The sequence below is a fragment of the Littorina saxatilis genome, linkage group LG8 (assembly GCF_037325665.1).
Source record: "Littorina saxatilis isolate snail1 linkage group LG8, US_GU_Lsax_2.0, whole genome shotgun sequence".
NCBI classification, from domain to species: domain Eukaryota; kingdom Metazoa; phylum Mollusca; class Gastropoda; order Littorinimorpha; family Littorinidae; genus Littorina; species Littorina saxatilis.
In genome coordinates this window covers 47,196,009-47,215,653 of record NC_090252.1, presented here as the reverse complement: position 1 = coordinate 47,215,653, position 19,645 = coordinate 47,196,009, and the positions used below count along the sequence as shown (strand labels likewise).

Sequence of the window (19,645 nt, the reverse complement as noted above, 5' to 3'; positions counted from 1 at the left end):
CTCACTATCCACTGCATCTTATGTGTGTGTGTGTGTGTGTGTGTGTGTGTGTGTGTGTGTGTGTGCGTGCGCGCGTGCGTGGGTGCGTGTGTGTGTATGTGTGTGTGTGAGTGAGTGCGTGTGTGTGTGTGTGTGCAGCAGCGAGTGTTTACGGAAAGGACTGCGTATTTAGCTCACATGTGCGTGTGCGTGTGGCTGTGCACCTAAGGTCAGTATCAGCGGCTATGTGTAAGTGTCGGTGTGCGTGCGTGCGTGCATGCTTGCGCGCGTTTGTTCAACCGTGTGCATGTTCCATTAGTCTTATCCTGACATAGATTTCAAAACAGAATCTTTTTCATTTGAAAATATTGTACAGTTGAGTGTACTTCAATTGACTAAGCGACAATAATTCATTAAGACAGCGTTAATGAGACGCAATGTGGATGGATAAGATTAGCTGAAATCTTGAGTCGGTGTCACAGAAAGTGTGCTCCGTGGGGTGGCGTATTTTGAGCAGAAAATATGTACGTATTTTGCAGAAGCTAGGAAAACACAATTTGACCAGTCGCGTCCTGATATATGGGATGATGTTGTTTTCTTATTGAACAGAAACACCTCCCCTATGAGTAACAGGGCCGGACTAGGTAAGTACTAGGGGGGGGGGGGAGGGGGTGTTATAGATGGTTGTCTAGGGGGCGAAGCCCCTTGGTGGGGGTCCAGGGGGCAAAGCCCCCTTGGTGGAGGTTGCAAGGGGGCTTTGCTGCCTTGAAGCTGAACGTGTTTTGATGTTTCTGGAGGGAAAGGAAGCCTCTCCTTAAACGAAAAAGGTAAATTCGACAGCAAGCTGTATAGGCAATGAAGAAGAATTCATCCAGATGCAACACCCCCCCTCCTCCTCCCTCCCCCACAAAAACAAAAAAATGCGTTTGGGAGGTACACGCTTAAGCCATGGGGGGGCGGGGGGGGGGGGTTGCGCAACCCCTGTAAACCCCCCCCCCTAGTCTGGCTCTGAGTAACAACCCATGAGAGCATTGGTGTTGATACAGTTATCTTGTGTTACTAGCAACGACGAGGGCGACGACAACGGAGATGATGGTTATAGCGATGTACTGCAAAGTTCTTTGGTCGGCGGTGGTCGTCAGTCGGTGACGTCAGTTTCCCTTGCACTGAACGAATTAATCGCTGCATATAGAGCTATTGACGTGTATGCAAATGAGCTCGCCAAGTTGCTACCTTAGTTTCGTAACTACAGTTGCAATCTACATTTATTTGAACTTGCGCAATCCACAAACGTCAAATACATGTAGAAATCAGTACATTTATGTATTTGTAAATGTAAATGTATTTGTAAATGTATTTGTAACTAGATGATTACCCGCTTTGCCGGGTGGATCGCGAGACGGAGTATGCAGCGTGGCGGTTCGCCGGCTTTGAGCACGTGTTGACGTCCCGCCCCCGCCCCCCCCCCCCCCTCTTGGCACCTTTACACAACCGTCCCTATCAGGCATGGTCAAAGGTGGCTGACCTCTTAAGCAACCCCTCACCCAAACACAATGGCAGACGGAGTATGCAGCGTGGCGGTTCGCCGGCTCAGAGCACGTGTTGCCGTGATTGACGCCACACGAAGGAAGGGAGATAAACGCGCAAAACACTGGAGAAGATAAGGAAGAGTTACTGGGAATGGATCTACAGAAAAACCAAAATCGGTTCACCGCGCCGCGCTCAGAGCGCGTGTTGAAAATGTTCATCGACCAGATTGTGTCCGGGGTCTACCTGAATATGCTCACAACATTTGAAGTAGATCCATCGAGAACTTTGGCCGTGCATCGCGAAGTGACAGACAGACACACACAAGCCGTATATAGATATAGAAGGTAAGACACAATTTAGTTACCAACAATTGACTGAACATGTTACAGTCCCAAAATGTATCGAAAAATGGTCTGAATCTTTAAATTGTTTGTTAGATAAGAAGGTTATTTTTCAACATGTGTTTAAAACAACAAACGATACGTGTCTGAGATGGTTTCAGTACCGATTATTGTACAGAGTTTTGCCGACAGAACGGTTTCTACTTTTGCGAAACATTGTGGATACGTCATTGTGAACATTTTGCGGTAGAAATGAAGTAACCCTAATAAATATGGTTTGGGAGTGTGATAAAGTGCAGACTTTTTGGATAGAATGTGTACATTGGTTAAAGGCGAACTGCACCCATTGTGACAATTTACAAGTTTCTAAAGAACTGGTTCGTTTTGGAGTGGGGAACAATGTAGTCACCGATACAGTTTTTGATGTGCTAGTACGTGTAATTTGTGCCAAACACCACGTATGTCATTCCAAAATGAACAAAAAGATCCCTCACTTTCAGACATGTTGTAGAAATTTTAAGCGAAGATGTATTTGTGAAAAGTATAACGCAGTTATGAATAATACATTAGATACATTTTACAAGGATTGGCGCTTGTATATGGATGTTTTGATGTAACCCTTAGTTTCCTTTATTTTGTTCACATATTTTTGATACTGCGACCACAAAGCCCTGATCACCACCCCCCCACCCACCCACCCCATGTGTGTTGTAATTGTCCAAGTGTGATCTGTTTTATGTTGTTGTCCCCTTGTTTAGGCGATATCCTGTAATGTACAGCATATACATGTTAAAAAAAATATAACAAAATCCACGATAAGAGAATAACAATTATTTTTTTTTAAATCAGTACATTTTCCCTGGCGGCGGTTTGCATGACATAAACTCGACACGTATTGTTTACTTCTACCAGGTTTTGCCGAGCGCTGTAACGTAGCTCTATCGTTGCGTCCCTTGTTCTACAACTGGTGACTGTCGACGCTCCCAGTGTCAGTGCAGACAAAGTGAATCGATTCAAATTATCCAGCAGTCACTAGCTGACACGTTGACAGATCTCACTATTAGTTACATCAATTAAGAACATTTAACTAGCGCTTTTGACGACGCATTGTGCAATGGGCGGCCGAGCTTTGCTTTTGTTATTTAGTGCAACCAATATCACGGACATTACAGCGACGAACATTCCGTTATATGTTTGCTTTTTTCATTCGGCGGCCGAGATTTGCATACATGTGTGAAAGGGCGTATGCAAGCGTATCATTTTTCAGTATTGGTGACAACTGTGGGTGGCTCTTTTTCAGAGCGATTATCAATCAGCTTGCATTACGATAACTTTTGAAAATGATGTGTATGTGTGTATCAAAATCTGAAGAAACAGCACAAGCAAGGATAGTCCGATCAGTGTTTGGTAATACGGGGGAAAACGGGATTAAAGTGGAATTTGTCGTCAGAAATGTCGTCTAAAAAAGGGAACGGTACCACTGACCCAGTTTGAAGCAATATGTTCCATTCATTTGAAACAACAAAATTGATCTTTCTTGCGTGTTTGTGAGAGGAACCTTCAATAAAGAATATGTAACAGATCACAGTCATGTTACATGTTGTTTTTTGTGAACATTCGATTTGAAAATTGTCGGACTATCGTTACATGTCGTGTCCCACTACTGTAGGCTTACAAACACGATCGCCCGCTACAACATGATGTGACCACGGTCACTGTGATCCTATGTTGGTAAAATGAATACTCAAGTACCGATATATAATTGAAGGTTTTCATCTTTTATTCAGCCGTTGAACGTAAACATGTCACTTTGATGTTCGTGTCCCAAGTGAAACGATAGTCCGCAGTCAATGTTAAACGTCACCACTGAGCAAAACATCAAACGGAATACATTGGCAGTTAACATGACATGATACTTGAACATAGAAAACAGACTGATAATGTAGTTCACGTACACTCTCAAAAAAGAAATGTGTAGTCAACCGAAAAGTGTTTCGTGTCCCACACATTAAGTGCATACAATGCTTGTAACGTTAGTCCGCTCCCACTGTGCGGTTGTTTTGAAGATGAGATCACAGTGAACCAATGAGATCTGCGTTCAGTACCATAGATTAAACAATTCAGATGAAAAGATTATTGTTTTTGACCGATACCTGTGATTATTTTTTTATTTGTTTTATTGTATTTTATTTTTTTTGTATTTTTTTTTTTTTGGGGGGGGGGGGTCCCTTTCTATTTGGCATACGAGTTGTAGGTCGGGGCTTACGACTATTGTGTCTCATGCAATGGCAATAGGGTACGTTTATATATAGATATTCCTGCCTTAATGTACCTTTTCTCTGACGGATTTTCCTGCTCTCAACAATGACGAGATGTGCACGTCACAACAACAAGCGTGCTATTCATGGGCCTGTCGATGACGCAACGCGAGATATTCTTACTTATTCCCCCCTCTGCTTCTTTACCTCTGTAAACTTGTAGAGCTAGTTATTTTTCGATAATGACCCAGCAACCAAACAAATAACGAGCCAGCAACAGCCTGAATCCTCGATAGCGCAATGGGTTGAGAAGCTGTTCTGTTTTGGTACTACTTTTGCGACTGAAAAGTTCCGAACGCTCTATACGTACGAAATATACATCTCTGGAGCAAACAATACAAACATACCGCATTTAAATTAACAACTACAGGCCTGAACACATGAATCTCCATATAAAATCCATGAGTTAGGTTGTTTTCTGAATCTAGATCTGCCGTGCACACACCGTTCATCACAAGCAAATTCCCAAGGCAAGTAACTCATACTCTTGCCGACAAGAGTAGTTCCCCTTCTTTTAACGCAGTTTCTTCGACAACACTGACTGCAATCCGACGGTCAGTTTTCAACAATATTTCATTTTATAAAAAGATCACACGCAACAAAATGCACACATCTCATCAATTTAAACAACATAAAGCGGTTTCATACACTATTTTCCCCAGAAAACTGAACTTCATACAGTAATTAACGTTCGAACACGGGTGCAAAAGTTCGTCTGCTAGTCCCATTTGACGAAAGAACATTATTCTAACACGATACTAAAACATAAACAGAACACACAATATCTGCCTTTACCGCCACAGCAGAATAACAGCATATCTGTGTACTTGATTTTAGTCTAAAACAGGGAAACTGACAAGAAGTGTTAACAGAATGGAATGATTTGCACGGAACTATACAACCGCGCATTAATCGATCGCCTGCGCAGGTTGACTGGTTGAGTGATTCGGATTCGATCAAACTTTCGCACAAAAACTCCTGTTTTCTTTGAATAACTGAAGAAAGGAGGAATAAAGAGGTTACACACCTCGTCTCAGTGATTATTAAAAATAATGGTCTCAGTTCGCGGTCATGAAAAAGCTCGCTGAAGCTCGCATTTTTCATGATCCGCCAACTTCGACCATTATTTTTAATAATCACTGAGACTCGGCATGTAACCTCTACGTCAGCTGCCGAGTGGCGCGACATGTTCCTGGTATCTTCTCTGCTACTTTAGAGATATCTGCAAGAAAGAGATATCTGCAAGAAAGAGATATCTGCAAGAAAGAGATATATGAAAGAAAGGGATATATGCAAGAAAGAGATATATGCAAGAGAGTGATATCTGCAAGAAAGAGATATCTGCAAGAAAGAGATATCTGCAAGAAAGAGATATTTGCAAAAAAGAGATATCTGCAAGAAAGAGATATCTGCAAGAAAGAGATATCTGCAAGAAAGAGATATCTGCAAGAAAGAGATATCTGCAAGAAAGAGATATCTGCAAGAAAGAGATATCTGCAAGAAAGAGATATCTGCAAGAAAGAGATATATGCAAGAAAGAGATATCTGCAAGAAAGAGATATCTGCAAGAAAGAGATATCTGCAAGAAAGAGATATCTGCAAGAAAGAGATATATGCAAAAAAGAGATATATGCAAGAAAGAGATATCTGCAAGAAAGAGATATCTGCAAGAAAGAGATATCTGCAAGAAAGAGATATCTGCAAGAAAGAGATATCTGCAAGAAAGAGATATCTGCGCTAGCCTTCTGCAGTAAGCAAGGGGTGAGAAAGTTTAATACATAATTATTTGTTTGATTTCTATGTGTCTTTTAAATGCTCTCCTCTCACAAACGCCGATTCAACCTTGTAGGGGAAAGTCCCCAAATACCGAACGGTGCCTAATACCGAACAGCTGATTTCTCGAAAACAAGAGGTGACTACTCAAATTGGACTGCACGAGGTGATAGAGTACCGTCCCTGATTATCCTGCACCAAAAATCATGGCGGATGAAGGCGGCAAAAAAAAACGGTGAGTGATTTTATGATTTTATGACTCTCAATGCTATTTCGACCCACAGCAGACTAGGATCATAGTATGAATTTGAGTTGCTTTTTGTGAAAATTATGGTTGAAATTAACAGTGTGATCTATCTGCTTGCCAAATATGTCTGTTTGAAAGCATTCGTCTTAGATCTTGCCTGAGCGCCCCGTGGTTTTAAAATAGTTAGGTAGATTTCAATTACCGAACACTCCATGTTTCAAATACCGAACAGTGTTCGGTATTTGAACTTGTGTGTTCGGATTTTGACTCTCTCTCTCTCTCTCTCTCTCTCTCTCTCTCTCTCTCTCTCTCTCTCTCTCTCTCTCTCTCTCTGTGTGTCTCTCTCTCTCTGTCTCTCTCTCTCTGTCTCTCTCTCTCTCTCTCTCTCTCTCTCTCTCTCTCTCTCTCTCTCTCTCTCTCTCTTCTCTTCTCTTTTTCTGTGCATGTGTATGCCAGAAGTAGATCTAGTTAGTACAGAGTGATGAGCGTTGTTAATACTTGGTGTACCGGTATATTGTGCAGGGCTACATGGTCAACGCAGTCACTGGCAACAGCCATGGCAGCTGTCATAGACAAGAGGCTTGGACTTCGAGCAGCTGCTAGAGCGTATGGAATCCCCCCCACAACACTTAAAGATCATCTTGATGGAAAATACGAACATGCCATGGGTGATACAAAACATTTGGGGAGGCCGTCCATTCTTCCCCCAGCAATAGAAAAAGAATTGGTTGACCATATCATTAAATGTGAGAGGATGTTTTTTGGCCTGACCAGAAAAGACGTTATGTCACTTGCATACGAAATAGCGAGCAGAAATGGAATTCAACATATTTTCAATGAAGACAAAAAATCAGCTGGAAAAAGATGGTTGAAGCTCTTCTTACAGCGACACCCTCAACTATCGCTGAGGCAGCCGGAATCAACATCAATTGCCAGAGCACAAGGCTTCAATGCTGTCAGCGTAAACAGATTCTATGACCTGCTGGAAGAGCAAATACAGACCAAAGGATTCAATGGCACAACGATCTACAATGTCGACGAAACTGGTGTTTCAACTGTGCAGAAACGCTGCCAGAAGATTCTCGGGCAAAAGGGCAAACATCAGATCGGCGCTATCACCAGTGGGGAGAGGGGGACAAATACAACCGTTGTTTGTTGTGTGAATGGTGTTGGACACTATGTGCCTCCCTTGATTCTGTTCAAAAGAAAGAGGCATTGCCGTGAACTTGCTGACGGTGCACCTACTGGGAGCCTTGTCACAAACAATGAATCTGGCTGGATGGACAAAGACATGTTCCTGACTTGGATACGTCATTTTGCCACTCATGTGAAGCCGTCACCTGACAGACCAGTCCTCCTCATCATGGATGGACACGCATCTCATACAAGATCTCTTTCGGTAATCGACTTTGCCAGAGAAAACGGGATAGTGATGCTGTCACTACCTCCTCATGCAACAGCTAGGCTCCAGCCTCTGGACGTGGCCTTCTTCAAGCCATTGCAGACCTTCTTCATCCAGGAGCAAGAAACATGGATGCGAACAAATCCGTGGAGAAAGATAACTGCTTTCCAGATTGCTGGTATCTTCAACAAAGCCTACGTTCGCGCAGCCTCGATGGCAACAGCCGCCAAGGGCTTCGAAACAACTGGCATATGGCCCTGCAACCGGCATGTGTTCGGCGAGGTGGACTTTCTCCCTTCGATTGAAGATGTTGACGCCTTCAACATTTCGTTTGGCCATCCAGGCCCAAGCTCCAGTCCCTCAAATTCATGCCACACACCTTTCCAGCAAGCAAGACCCTCTCCTCAGCCAGCAAGACCACACCCCCAACCATCAGGACCCCCCTCTGAACCAACAAGACCCTCCTCTGAACCAGCAGGTTCCCCATCTGAACAAGCAGGACCCTCCTCTCAACCACCAAGACCCTCCTCTGAGCCAGCAGGTTCCTCATCTGAAGAAGCAGGAACCCCCTCTGAACCACCAAGACCTTCCGCTGAGCCTGTAGAACCCCCCTCTGAACCAATAGGACCCCCCTCTGAAGAAGCAGGACCCCCCTCTGAACCACCAAGACCCTCCGCTGAGCCTGTAGAACCCCCCTCTGAACCAATAGGACCCCCCTCTGAAGAAGCAGGACCCCCCTCTGAACCACCAAGACCCTCCGCTGAGCCTGTAGAACCCCCCTCTGAACCAATAGGACCCCCCTCTGAACAAGCAGGACCCCCCTCTGAACCAGCAAGACCCCTCTCTGGGCGAACTGGACATCCAGTAGACCCACTTTCTGAGCCACCTAGCCCATGCTCTGAGCAAGACATAGGCCTATTTTTGGCACTTCCAAACAAAACTGTTATCCAAACCAATCCCGATGGACGCTACTTTTTTAGATCCATTGTCATCGGCAACACTCCTGCGTTCCAAACTGCAGAAAGGGACAGTAATGGGCTACCTTCAGAGTGTCACACGAAAATACAAGAACAGATCCAAGCTGATGCTCTAAGACAAAAGATGACCAGTCACATGCTCAGCAACATTGAAGGCTTCCGCGAAGTGTCAGCTGCAATAAACTTTGACATGCCATCATCTTTCGCTTTTTTCTCCCTAGAAGAAAGGATTCTTCACATGGCTCATTCAACTGCTTCAGTGGGAGACATGGAAATTTCTGCTACAAGTGAGGTGTTGCAGCAGCCCATCCACATCATCAATGCAGAGTCTGGGAACGTTCTCAAATACAACGATGACTCTTTGGCTCAACCAGTGACTCTTCTTTACTCACCTCATGGGGACAATGCAGGACACTATGACTGCGTCCTTGAGTCAGCTGTCTCCGTGGCGCTTATTTCTCAAAATCCCAGTGTTTCACAACAGAAATTAGCGGCGAAACGAAAATCCAGAAAAACAGAAGCTGAACTTATCACGTCAAGTCCATACAAACGTAAACTTGAAGAGTGGCAGGCAAAACAAAAACCAACAAAGAAAACAAGCAAATCAAAGCCAAACACAGAGAACACAGAGAAACAGAAAGCTAAAAACAAGAAAACAAGCAAATCAAAGCCAAACACAGAGAACACAGAGAAACAGAAAGCTAGAAACAAGAAAACAAGCGTCAGTCATCAGCAGGAAGCTAGCTGGTTCTGTTTTTTGTGCCGAGAATGCACCTGTGAGGACATGATTCAGTGTTTGATGTGCTCAGAATGGGTACATGTGGATTGCGCTGGGACAACAGAAAGCCAAAGAGAGTACTTTTGCGATGTTTGTCAGTCAAAGTAACATTGGTTTTTGCTGTTCGGATTTTGAACCTCTGTGTTCGGAGTTAGGGAACAGGTGTTGTAATTCCGAACATATTCTAAAAAAAATGAATTTAAGATAACTTTCTTTTATGTTGATTTCTGTCCACAAAAAGTGGTATGAATGTTGCTGATCAATTACTTTATTAAAATTCACATTCAAAAACGGTCTATCTTCTGTTGTTTTTGAGATGATGGCAGATATGCTTAAGTGTTCGGTATTTGGGGACTTTCCCCTACTTGTCAAAGTACCAGTAACACATTTGATGAATAAGAGCTTAGAATTCGTTCGAATGAAAGTGACCTCAAGAATCAGTTAGGTGAAATTAAAAAGAGAAATAACCAGATTCAAAACCCATGATGGCGTCAGTGTTGTTGTTCTAGATCTACACCATGATTTAACCTGTTTCCTGTACTCCAAACTGTTTTGGTTTTGTTTTTGATTGTTTCTTTGTTTTTTGCATGGGGGGGATTTCAACTTTAAACTTTGAAATCTTGAAAATATTAAAACAAGGTGGTGGTTTTTTTTAAATCGTAAAATAAGCTTTATTTTAGGTGCCTGTACATCATTTCTTACATGCCATTATGCAAGAGAGAGACTTTCGAAGATTTTATGTTTATGTTTTGTATTATTCAAATTGCCGTTGTGTTTCAAGAGTGTGTTTTGTTCTTATTTTCTTTGCATCACTGTTGGTCATTCTGTTGCCTGCTTTTCGTGTCCCGTGTAACGCTGTCCATGACTAACATGGAAATCATTATATTTCTTTTGAATATTCATCAAATAAATTAAGCACTTTACATCATATCAAGTATCAGTTACCTATTTTGTTTGTTTGTTTGTTTGCTTAACGCCCAGCCGACCACGAAGGGCGGTGCTGCTTTGACATATAACGTGCGCCACACACAAGACAGAAGTCGCAGCACAGGCTTCATGTCTCACCCAGTCACATTATTCTGACACCGGACCAACCAGTCCTAGCACTAACCCCACAGACGCCAGGCGGAGCAGCCACTAGATTGCCAATTTTAAAGTCTTAGGTATGACCCGGCCGGGGTTCGAACCCACGACCTCCCGATCACGGGGCGGACGTCTTACCACTGGGCCACCGTGCCGGTAGTTACCTAATGCACATAATAAATGGTTCAACCCTACTACACGAATAACACGTTGCCAGCAACATTTCAAAAGCACTCGGACTATCGTTACTGTTTCCCATACAAAACACTGCAATTTACACCATAAACCGGATTAAAAAAATTCTATTTCGCGCTAACAACTTTTTTTTATACTGTCTTATAATGGTATACAGATGAATAAACTCAAAAGCGTTTGTAATGGTTATGTTAATGCGATAGTCGTGTCCCGTGTAACGACAGTCCGTTTCCACAAGAAAACTCAAATTTTACCAAATTAACCTAAACTGGCGTTGTCTACTGCTTTTCCTTGTATGGTTTTACGCTCCTCTGTAGTGAACGTCACTGGTCACACAATTTCAGCTTTCTTGTTTAGTTCATACATTGTGGCCTCAATTCCTCTTCTCTGTCACGAGTATCAAATAGTGACTGAACTTGCGTATCCGACGGAACTTAGCCCTGTAGCCCTGATGACAAGGACTGTGTAAGTTAGACTGTGCTAAACCGTGTATTACGAGTAGCCCGCATGAACAGCACATTGGTTCTTTAAGTGTGGACCAATTCTGCCTTTAACACTAATACATTAGCTGTTAGCTGGCACAAAACTACTTTTGGTTGCAAACAAATTAAATTGTTTCATAATCAGTCAAAGGGATGTTTATCTCCAACAATGTATTTGAGCGCCCTGTGACAACATTATTGTCTGCACCTGTACAGCTGTACAGTTTGCACTGAGTAATGTCGCGGCAATATTTTACACAAGTCTCGCATACAGAAAACAACAACTGACATTTAAGCTATACACGTCAGTCTACAAGCTATGTGTTGTGTCTCTGTCTCATTCATCTGACATGTACATACCGGTACAGTTCTGCTCATCACTGTCGTCACCACAGCCGTAATTTCTATTATTCCATCCATCACAGCGGTATTTCTCCTGTATACAGTTGTTGTTCGCGCACTTCCACAGGCCAGTTCTGCACTCTGGGGAGGAAGACAGAACGTTGTGACAGCGTGCATTTGTAATAACATGGCAACAAAACAAGCAAATATAAACACACACACGCACACACACACAAACACACACACACACACACACACACACATACACACACTTACACACACACGCACACACACACACACACGCACACACACACATACAAACACACATGCACGCACGCACGCACGTACACACACACCCACACACGCACACACACATACACCCACACACACACACACATACACTCACACACTCACACACTCACACACACACACACACACACATACACACACACATACAAACACGCACAAACACACACACACACACACACACATACACACGTATACACACAAACATGTACACACGCACATGCACACATACAATCACACACAAATACACACACACACTCACACACGCACACACACACATACACACACACACACACACACACACACACACACACACACATACACACATACACACACACATACACACACACACACAAATACACACACACACATCTCTTGCAATCAATGATTGAAACAAAGGGGAATGAATAAACAAAGTAATCAATACAATTGTATGGTGCAGAAGGTAAGCCATGACTAAACAAGCACACAAACTTATTTTCAGTCTCAACGCGTGCCATCCTTTCAATCCGACACTGTCTACATTTAAAGACAGTACACCTCAGGCGCCATATTGAACAGTTTTCTTACGATTTGGACCTTAAAAGTTCAAGGGACATTCTCTGAACTGTAATTTAGAAACACCTGTAATGGTTTTCTCAAAACCGCTCTGAAACTATGCCAAACAATGAAATTAATGTTAATCAGCCAACGGTTTGCTTCGCCCAGCTCTCCCGTGTCAGGAGCCGGATTCCGTTCGTCATCATATTTCATTTATTCTTCAGGTCAACACCGTTAGATTGATGGAGTCAAACCTATAGTCTGGCAAACACATGCATATTCCGTGCCATGACGTGCCAAGGCTAACACGCTTCTCATAATATAAACAAACACACAGTCGGTTGGAGAATATCACGGTCTGAAATGACTACCAAGCACAGCTTTCAGATTTGAAAATAATAAAACGCTATAACACTAGTTCTAAGACCTCGCTCGTGTGTTACGTCCTCTATTCAACAACCAACACGACCTGTGTAGCTCTCGATTCAATATCAAATCTGTATCTCTAGGAATAGCACATGAAATACTTAGGGGCAAACGGTAGGACGGATATTATGAATAGCGCGTACAGCTACAGGGGTTACAATCAGAAGACAAGTCTTGGATTCCCAGTCAAAACACAGCTGTTTTCTATTTGAGTAAATCCGCGATCAAACGTTTATTTTTAATGAATTCCTGGTGTGTGGTCACGTAATTACAACCCCCATTCTCGCCATCGCACACCTACATCCACACCCACATACACACACACGCGCGCGCGCACGCACGCACGCACCCTCGCACACACACACACACACACACACACACACACACACACACACACACACACACACACACACACACACACACATACACACACACACACATACATTCTACAATGTGAATGTGTGGGGGAGGGGAGGGGAAGGTGGAGGGTCGGGGACATTTTTGTCGTCATTAGACATTAGCAAGATCTAGATCAGCACTTTTCAGGACGTGTACAAGAACGTGTACGGGTAACGTCATCACATCTAGTTGTTACGTCACGCGTTTGCCAAGATCTGTAGTCTTGGTGGGAGCAAAACAACGTAACTATAGATGCATTTGGAACATTGGAGAAAAAAAGTCACGAGTGACGCAATATCTACACGTACACGTACAGGTCTTTGCAACACAGTCGATCATCTAGAGCACTGTATTATCATTCAAATAACCTGTAGCAGTGTACCTGTGTAAGACGCAGTTTTGTGTTAAGCGTCGCACAGAACCAGCGCCCTTCCATTAGTTCTTGTTTTTTGTTCACGCAACGTGCAGCGCCATGGGAAAAAAAAATATGAATTCGGCCGCTTGGAATAGAATTGATCCTATTATTTTATGACGCTGTAATGTGCGTGTTGCTAGTAAACTTACCAATCAGAGCAATGTATTTCAAGGGGCACAATCTGCTCTTTTTTCCTAGAGGAGCGCGTGTGTCTTCATGTCAAATTGTGTCAACGCTTGTAGACGGCCATGTATAAATAAATGTTTCCCATGTGTTGTGCGTGTGTTCATGTCATGCATAGTCAGGTCATCGTCACGTTTAAACACAGTCATGTCAATACAAATAGCAGAATGATACTGGTCACCAAAGAAATCAATCGCTGTGAGATCACATCCATGCGTTCAACTTTATATTTCCTTAATTGTTACGGTTTTTGACTTGCCTCGTTAGTGTAATGGATACGACGTTGCACTGCCAAACCGGCGGTCACGGGCCCCATGGGTCTAACTTTTTTTCTCCTGTTTTCTTGTTTAAATAATGTTGAACAGGTATTTATAAGCACAGAACAAATACAATGTTGACACATGCTATGGATATGATTCAAAATTGATTTGACATATTTATCCTTCCTTTTTGTTTAATTTATCTACACCTACCTCACATAACAACTAATACACTTTTAAACAAACACTACAAGGACAATAATTCAAATTGTCTCTGCGAGTATAAAGGTTACTGTTTCCTAACATTGCAATCACCACAACAACAACAAATTATGTCAAAAAGCTTGATAGTAATGCTCAATTTTGTTCGTATCGCACACTTTAAAACCCATATATGCCCACTGTCCCATGTTTGGGACGCTCACTGAATTCCACTGCTGGCATTAACATTGAAGTGATAGTTCAGCTTTCTGTTCTCTCTTGGACTAGGGAGGCCCTAAGCACAACGCACAACCAGTTAGTTTCAGTGCTTCCGTTTCCTACATTTTGCTGAGGCGTACATTTTCAAGCGTTTGGGTGTTGGTGCGTGCAATTAACGGTCACCTTCAAAGAATGAACCTGTTTGTTTGACAACGTTTTATACATCACTATGAAGAAATATTGTAGAGTATAACATAATGCAAACGATTTTTTATTTTTGTTTTTATCAGAACTTAATTAAGTTTGATATGGTGCGAGCGGAAACAAGCGTCCCATTTTGGGGACAGTGGGATCAAGAGGGGTGAGTTTGTTTGCTCCTTACTCTCATCAAGGTCTTTATTTTTCTGCAGACTGTAAATGCTTTATCAGTAGAATAGCATGCTTTGGAATGAATTCTACCGTCATGAGAGATAATTTTGCATAATATCACAGATAGTTGAGTCAGCTTCTGCTCAAAATGAGGAAAATGACCATTGTGTACTGGGTCCATGTAATCCCGGCCTTACTGTCATCCGGCGTGTATGCTATACAGGTGTGATGTAGGTTCCTACAACAAAATAAATGCCAAAGTTGGTTGTGGGCCATTTAAAAATGAAAAGACCATTTAGTTACACCAAAATGGCAATTGTTCAAAAGAACCAAAATATTCCCCTACCTACAATACGGAACGTCAGCCCTCGTTCGTCCAGTGTATGTGGAAAATATAATCATCATGACAGTGCAACCTTTTAGGAATTGCCAAACCAAGATTCGTTATGTTTATGTGCAATTTATGTGCATTTATAAAGGATATTTAACTGAGACAGACTCCAATAGAACTGAATTTGAAGACTTACAAAGACCTTCAAATGAGCAGGCCATCAGCTGTCTACAAACTCAAGAAACATCCCGCTACAGCACCTGCTGCCAAAACAAATAGATGCCCCTGAAAAAGAATATTCCTGTCAGAAAGGCAGATTGCTTGCTTTTCAGACGATGGGCGGTGTGGCTCTGATGGACTACAACGGAGACGCATATACCACATCTCATTCAGCACACACACACACAAAACAAGCAACTCAGTGGTCATTGTTTGCATTCTGCGTTGATGCCAGAATCCAGCAGTCATACAATTTTGTTCAGAAAAGCACAGACAGCTAAGAGCGAACCATTGGATCGCCTTGCTATCAGTCGTACCAAAGCAAGGGTTTAGAATTTTCGAGCAACACAAGCATATTCCGCTGGTCGCCCAAGGGTACCTACCCTGGCTATGAACAAGCGGGTGCCTCCAGATATTGACAACATTATACTGAGACTTGAAAACATATAGGAATTCGATTTTGGGAGTGCACAATCAGTGTTTTAATTTCTTTCGTAACCGCTATTCACCCAGGGTGTTTCCCGCGTTCTGAAGAAGGTGGTGTTCCCAGATGCTAAGGCCTGTTTGTGCCATATCCATTTTCACAGGTTGGCCGTGAAATGACTTTCTTGGAATAATTAGAAACATTCAAAAGAAAACAATTGCATGAACATGTTTTTGAACAAAAAGATAACCAAGCTTCTGCGTTAACCCTTTTTACTGCAAAATTCAATTAACAAATCTTAAAACAAAAACGTGTTTTTTTAATTCCGTTTTCGAATTGATCCCAACAAATGTTATTTTCTAATACTTTACTTTATCTAAGTTTCATTTAAACTTGAATTGATTATTCAGGTTTCGTTCATGACAGTTGTGAGCTCGTTCGGGAAAACGGTAGAGTGTGTGTGGGAGGGGGGAGAGGGGGCATCGGCAGGTCAGCCAGATAGTGTTTATCGATTTCCGTCTTACAAATCACACTAAATACAATTAATTGTTTCAATGACACTTCATTTAATAACAATTAAAGCAGATCTACAAAGCAGTGATCTCGTGTTTTTGTTGTGTGGTGACGTGAAAAAACCCAATCCACTTGTTCCCACTGTCCCAAAAATGGGACGCTAACATTTCATACTCAAAAACAAAACGAACTAATCTGATGCGTAGCACGCATGTATCATAAGACGCAGCGCGTGTGCAGTGCCACTGACTCAGATGGGCATTGCCCTAAATAAAGGAGTAGTGCACTTTGATTTACACGGCGGCGCTTTGATAAACTTGAAGCTAATGTGCTCACAGCTTGCCTTTACTATACAATTCCGCCATATTACATAACCGACTTGCCATACACGAAAACCCGTTTCTAATTAGTGACCCTTACGTCACCTCTTCTTTCAGTTTAACACAACGTCGGCCACTGTTGATTTTTATCAACTCATTTCCTTGTGATGTGTCCGTGGCGTAGAACGCCAGAGCTGGTGGACATGTGACAGCTTGATCAGCTGAAGCCTTAGCTTAGTGTGGTAACGATGTGTGTGTAGTGGAGGCAGTGAACCATAAGCAGGAAATATCAACTTGGTCTGCCGAGGTCAGCTCAGCTGTTATCTTATTCAAGTATACCCCCTACCACCTCCCCCCCTCCTCCACATGCACACTGTAGAATATGTGTGTGTGTGTGCGTGTATGTTTGTGTATGTTTGTGTGTGTGTGTGTGTGTGTGTGCGTGTGTGTGTGTGTGTGTGTGTGTGTGTGTGTGTGAGCAGAAGCGATTTTTTACGGAAAGGACTGCGTCTTTAGCTCACCTGTGTGTGTGCGTGTGGCTGTGCACCTGAGGCCAGTATCAGCGGCTACTGTGACCCGGGGCTCTGTTCTTAACCCTTCTCTGTTTCACCGTGGCATGCTTTGACAATAGCTTTTTGTGCATTGTGGCTACAAGGGTGTGTTGCTTTGGGGACCACACAATTCCTCAGTTTCTTTTTTCTCTGCCCCTGAGGGAATCGGTTGCCCCCCCCCCCCCCCTTTCTCCCTCTTCCCCTCCTCTACCTTTCAGGACTATCGTTGAGGCCTGGCTCCGAGGCGCGAGCCCACAAGCACCCCCTGTCAAAATCCACTTCCTGTCTGTTCTCCCACACTAGATTCCCCCTCTCCAGACCCATCTCCATCTCTCCCGACCCATAACCATTAAGTAGTGATATACGTAGAATTAATATATTGCTGTTGCTCCATTATGTTCGTCCTGTTTGCATTGTTTTGTCGCGGCCCAGTTGCTGCGCTAGGTAGCACTAGGTGGTAGGCTAGCCCCTGAGCCCAGGACCTACAATTGGGCGCCAGGGCAAATCGCGAAAAGCAATAGCTTGCCTACCAACCCACCCATGTTTTTATTTTCACAGGCTCACTATCCACTGCATCTTATGTGTGTGTGCGCGTGCGTTGGTGTTTGTGTGTGTATGTGTGTATGTGTGTGTGTGTGTGTGTGTGTGTGTGTGTATGTGTGTGTGTGTGTGTCGGTGTGCGTGCGTGCGTGCATGCTTTCGCGCGTTTGTTCAACCGTGTGTATGTTCCATTAGTCTTATCCTGACATGGATTTCAAAACATAAGCTTTGTCATATGAAAATACTAGCAGTTAAGCCCGGCTTCGCCCGGGAGTAAGCGGAGCCCTGTAGCAATTTAAGACGCTCGCTATCCCATTATCATTAGCTTTACCTCCTTTGTTTGGATACAAAAAAAGAGTTATCTCCCTTACCTTCTAGAAATTTCCGGAACTGTCCAGTTAATTTTTCTTTCTTCATTTCTTCCCCTCATAGGAGCAATAGCGAGTCTCTAATATCACTGGCATGATGTGCTTGCTACAGGTGAACAGTAGGCACTGAACTGGTCTTGCACCATATAGGCTGTATTCAATAAATGGGAGGTCCATAATCTGAGAAAGGAAACAATGAATCAAGAAACTAAAACCCAGGTGCACATCTGCGGCACCTAGGGAGTGTACGTGCACACTATCTTGTTCCTGCCTCTTGCCATCTCAGAGGTATGGCGACCACAGACAGACAGACACACACACACACACACACAGACAGACAGACACTCTCTTTCTCTTCGCCCGGGAGTAAGCGGAGCCCTGTTGCAATTTAAGACGCTCGCTATCCCATTATGATTAGCTTTACCTCCTTTGTTTGGATACAAAAAAAGAGTTATCTCCCTTACCTTCTAGAAATTTCCGGAACTGTCCAGTTAATTTTTCATTCTTCATTTCTTCCCCTCATAGGAGCAATAGCGAGTCTCTAATATCACTGGCATGATGTGCTTGCTACAGGTGAACAGTAGGCACTGAACTGGTCTTGTACCATATAGGCTGTATTCAATAAATGGGAGGTCCATAATCTGAGAAAGGAAACAATGAATCAAGAAACTAAAACCCAGGTGCACATCTGCGGCACCTAGGGAGTGTACGTGCACACTATCTTGTTCCTGCCTCTTGCCATCTCAGAGGTATGGCGAGCACAGACAAAAAATAGTTATCTCCCTTATCTTCCAGAAATTTCCGGAACTGTCCAGTTAATTTTTCATTCTTCATTTCTTCCCCTCATAGGAGCAATAGCAAGTCTCTAATATCACTGGCATGATGTGCTTGCTACAGGTGAACAGTAGGCACTGAACTGGTCTTGCACCATATAGGCTGTATTCAATAAATGGGAGGTCCATAATCTGAGAAAGGAAACAATGAATCAAGAAACTAAAACCCAGGTGCACATCTGCGGCACCTAGGGAGTGTACGTGCACACTATCTTGTTCCTGCCTCTTGCCATCTCAGAGGTATGGCGACCACAGACACACACACAGACAGACAGACACTCTCTTTTATTTATATGTATAGATAGATGGTACAGTAGCTGAGTGTACTCCAATTGAATAAACGACAATGATCCATTACGACAGCGTGGATGAGACGGAGTGTGGATGGATAAGATTAGTTGAAATCTTGAGTCGGTGTCACAGAAAGTGTGCTCCATGGGGTAGCATATTTTGACCAGTCTACTACCCGCGAACGCGGACGCTCCTAACCAAACCCTTCAACTGAACCAGAAACCAGCCAAAGAAAGGGTAAACCCCATTCTGGAAAGACTACAGGAGACGTTCAAATGCAGAACGAGCTTAACCACAGCAAAACAATCGATAACACTCGCAATCAAGAAGAACCGGTGTGTACCCTCTTTGAAAGGGGCCACCGACTTCAACCCAAGTTTAAACGACAACAATACGGAACAAAAACCGTTAAAGGCACGATGTACTATACAATCACCAAGCCTTACATAAGCCTCAATCACTGAGAGGACAAATACACCCAAACAAGGGA

The 19,645-nt window shown here is 43.2% G+C and overlaps 1 protein-coding gene across 1 annotated transcript in view; it reads right to left on the bottom strand.

Moving 5' to 3' along the window:
* Nucleotides 1–19,645, bottom strand: part of LOC138973714 (uncharacterized) — a 343,943-nt gene that overhangs the window by 185,726 nt on the left and 138,572 nt on the right. The window lies entirely within an intron of this gene.